The following is a 4,802-nucleotide window of genomic DNA, read 5'->3' as shown; positions in this document are numbered from 1 at the left end:
AGGCAACACTTGTTCTGTTTAATGATCAATATTACTTAACCTTAACTTTGAAAGTTGACGTTGCTGGTGATATTAAGAACTGCGTCAGGCAACACTTGTTCTGTTTAATGATCAATATTACTTAACCTTAACTTTGAAAGTTGACGTTGCTGGTGATATTAAGAACTGCGTCAGGCAACACTTGTTCTGTTTAATGATCAATATTACTTAACCTTAACTTTGAAAGTTGACGTTGCTGGTGATATTAAGAGCTGCGTCAGGCAACACTTGTTCTGTTTAATGATCAATATTACTTAACCTTAACTTTGAAAGTTGACGTTGCTGGTGATATTAAGAACTGCGTCAGGCAACACTTGTTCTGTTTAATGATCAATATTACTTAACCTTAACTTTGAAAGTTGACGTTGCTGGTGATATTAAGAGCTGCGTCAGGCAACACTTGTTCTGTTTAATGATCAATATTACTTAACCTTAACTTTGAAAGTTGACGTTGCTGGTGATATTAAGAGCTGCGTCAGGCAACACTTGTTCTGTTTAATGATCAATATTACTTAACCTTAACTTTGAAAGTTGACGTTGCTGGTGATATTAAGAGCTGCGTCAGGCAACACTTGTTCTGTTTAATGATCAATATTACTTAACCTTAACTTTGAAAGTTGACGTTGCTGGTGATATTAAGAGCTGTGTCAGGCAACACTTGTTCTGTTTAATGATCAATATTACTTAACCTTAACTTTGAAAGTTGACGTTGCTGGTGATATTAAGAGCTGTGTCAGGCAACACTTGTTCTGTTTAATGATCAATATTACTTAACCTTAACTTTGAAAGTTGACATTGCTGGTGATATTAAGAGCTGTGTCAGGCAACACTTGTTCTGTTTAATGATCAATATTACTTAACCTTAACTTTGAAAGTTGACGTTGCTGGTGATATTAAGAGCTGTGTCAGGCAACACTTGTTCTGTTTAATGATCAATATTACTTAACCTTAACTTTGAAAGTTGACGTTGCTGGTGATATTAAGAGCTGTGTCAGGCAACACTTGTTCTGTTTAATGATCAATATTACTTAACCTTAACTTTGAAAGTTGACGTTGCTGGTGATATTAAGAGCTGCGTCAGGCAACACTTGTTCTGTTTAATGATCAATATTACTTAACCTTAACTTTGAAAGTTGACGTTGCTGGTGATATTAAGAACTGCGTCAGGCAACACTTGTTCTGTTTAATGATCAATATTACTTAACCTTAACTTTGAAAGTTGACGTTGCTGGTGATATTAAGAACTGCGTCAGGCAACACTTGTTCTGTTTAATGATCAATATTACTTAACCTTAACTTTGAAAGTTGACGTTGCTGGTGATATTAAGAACTGCGTCAGGCAACACTTGTTCTGTTTAATGATCAATATTACTTAACCTTAACTTTGAAAGTTGACGTTGCTGGTGATATTAAGAACTGCATCAGGCAACACTTGTTCTGTTTAATGATCAATATTACTTAACCTTAACTTTGAAAGTTGACGTTGCTGGTGATATTAAGAACTGCGTCAGGCAACACTTGTTCTGTTTAATGATCAATATTACTTAACCTTAACTTTGAAAGTTGACGTTGCTGGTGATATTAAGAACTGCGTCAGGCAACACTTGTTCTGTTTAATGATCAATATTACTTAACCTTAACTTTGAAAGTTGACGTTGCTGGTGATATTAAGAACTGCGTCAGGCAACACTTGTTCTGTTTAATGATCAATATTACTTAACCTTAACTTTGAAAGTTGACGTTGCTGGTGATATTAAGAACTGCGTCAGGCAACACTTGTTCTGTTTAATGATCAATATTACTTAACCTTAACTTTGAAAGTTGACGTTGCTGGTGATATTAAGAACTGCGTCAGGCAACACTTGTTCTGTTTAATGATCAATATTACTTAACCTTAACTTTGAAAGTTGACGTTGCTGGTGATATTAAGAACTGTTCTGTCAGGCAACAGGCAACACTTGTTCTGTTTAATGATCAATATTACTTAACCTTAACTTTGAAAGTTGACGTTGCTGGTGATATTAAGAAGGCAACACTTGTTCTGTTTAATGATCAATATTACTTAACCTTAACTTTGAAAGTTGACGTTGCTGGTGATATTAAGAACTGCGTCAGGCAACACTTGTTCTGTTTAATGATCAATATTACTTAACCTTAACTTTGAAAGTTGACGTTGCTGGTGATATTAAGAGCTGCGTCAGGCAACACTTGTTCTGTTTAATGATCAATATTACTTAACCTTAACTTTGAAAGTTGACGTTGCTGGTGATATTAAGAGCTGCGTCAGGCAACACTTGTTCTGTTTAATGATCAATATTACTTAACCTTAACTTTGAAAGTTGACGTTGCTGGTGATATTAAGAGCTGCGTCAGGCAACACTTGTTCTGTTTAATGATCAATATTACTTAACCTTAACTTTGAAAGTTGACGTTGCTGGTGATATTAAGAGCTGTGTCAGGCAACACTTGTTCTGTTTAATGATCAATATTACTTAACCTTAACTTTGAAAGTTGACGTTGCTGGTGATATTAAGAGCTGCGTCAGGCAACACTTGTTCTGTTTAATGATCAATATTACTTAACCTTAACTTTGAAAGTTGACGTTGCTGGTGATATTAAGAGCTGTGTCAGGCAACACTTGTTCTGTTTAATGATCAATATTACTTAACCTTAACTTTGAAAGTTGACGTTGCTGGTGATATTAAGAACTGTGTCAGGCAACACTTGTTCTGTTTAATGATCAATATTACTTAACCTTAACTTTGAAAGTTGACGTTGCTGGTGATATTAAGAGCTGCGTCAGGCAACACTTGTTCTGTTTAATGATCAATATTACTTAACCTTAACTTTGAAAGTTGACGTTGCTGGTGATATTAAGAACTGCGTCAGGCAACACTTGTTCTGTTTAATGATCAATATTACTTAACCTTAACTTTGAAAGTTGACGTTGCTGGTGATATTAAGAACTGCGTCAGGCAACACTTGTTCTGTTTAATGATCAATATTACTTAACCTTAACTTTGAAAGTTGACGTTGCTGGTGATATTAAGAACTGCGTCAGGCAACACTTGTTCTGTTTAATGATCAATATTACTTAACCTTAACTTTGAAAGTTGACGTTGCTGGTGATATTAAGAACTGCGTCAGGCAACACTTGTTCTGTTTAATGATCAATATTACTTAACCTTAACTTTGAAAGTTGACGTTGCTGGTGATATTAAGAGCTGTGTCAGGCAACACTTGTTCTGTTTAATGATCAATATTACTTAACCTTAACTTTGAAAGTTGACGTTGCTGGTGATATTAAGAACTGCGTCAGGCAACACTTGTTCTGTTTAATGATCAATATTACTTAACCTTAACTTTGAAAGTTGACGTTGCTGGTGATATTAAGAACTGCGTCAGGCAACACTTGTTCTGTTTAATGATCAATATTACTTAACCTTAACTTTGAAAGTTGACGTTGCTGGTGATATTAAGAGCTGCGTCAGGCAACACTTGTTCTGTTTAATGATCAATATTACTTAACCTTAACTTTGAAAGTTGACGTTGCTGGTGATATTAAGAGCTGCGTCAGGCAACACTTGTTCTGTTTAATGATCAATATTACTTAACCTTAACTTTGAAAGTTGACGTTGCTGGTGATATTAAGAGCTGCGTCAGGCAACACTTGTTCTGTTTAATGATCAATATTACTTAACCTTAACTTTGAAAGTTGACGTTGCTGGTGATATTAAGAGCTGTGTCAGGCAACACTTGTTCTGTTTAATGATCAATATTACTTAACCTTAACTTTGAAAGTTGACATTGCTGGTGATATTAAGAGCTGTGTCAGGCAACACTTGTTCTGTTTAATGATCAATATTACTTAACCTTAACTTTGAAAGTTGACGTTGCTGGTGATATTAAGAGCTGTGTCAGGCAACACTTGTTCTGTTTAATGATCAATATTACTTAACCTTAACTTTGAAAGTTGACGTTGCTGGTGATATTAAGAGCTGTGTCAGGCAACACTTGTTCTGTTTAATGATCAATATTACTTAACCTTAACTTTGAAAGTTGACGTTGCTGGTGATATTAAGAGCTGTGTCAGGCAACACTTGTTCTGTTTAATGATCAATATTACTTAACCTTAACTTTGAAAGTTGACGTTGCTGGTGATATTAAGAGCTGCGTCAGGCAACACTTGTTCTGTTTAATGATCAATATTACTTAACCTTAACTTTGAAAGTTGACGTTGCTGGTGATATTAAGAACTGCATCAGGCAACACTTGTTCTGTTTAATGATCAATATTACTTAACCTTAACTTTGAAAGTTGACGTTGCTGGTGATATTAAGAACTGCATCAGGCAACACTTGTTCTGTTTAATGATCAATATTACTTAACCTTAACTTTGAAAGTTGACGTTGCTGGTGATATTAAGAACTGCGTCAGGCAACACTTGTTCTGTTTAATGATCAATATTACTTAACCTTAACTTTGAAAGTTGACGTTGCTGGTGATATTAAGAACTGCGTCAGGCAACACTTGTTCTGTTTAATGATCAATATTACTTAACCTTAACTTTGAAAGTTGACGTTGCTGGTGATATTAAGAACTGCGTCAGGCAACACTTGTTCTGTTTAATGATCAATATTACTTAACCTTAACTTTGAAAGTTGACGTTGCTGGTGATATTAAGAACTGCGTCAGGCAACACTTGTTCTGTTTAATGATCAATATTACTTAACCTTAACTTTGAAAGTTGACGTTGCTGGTGA

The sequence above is a fragment of the Cherax quadricarinatus genome, chromosome 35 (assembly GCF_038502225.1).
Source record: "Cherax quadricarinatus isolate ZL_2023a chromosome 35, ASM3850222v1, whole genome shotgun sequence".
Classification (NCBI taxonomy): domain Eukaryota; kingdom Metazoa; phylum Arthropoda; class Malacostraca; order Decapoda; family Parastacidae; genus Cherax; species Cherax quadricarinatus.
The sequence above is the reverse complement of the archived record's forward strand: the minus strand, read 5'-3'. Positions refer to the sequence as shown.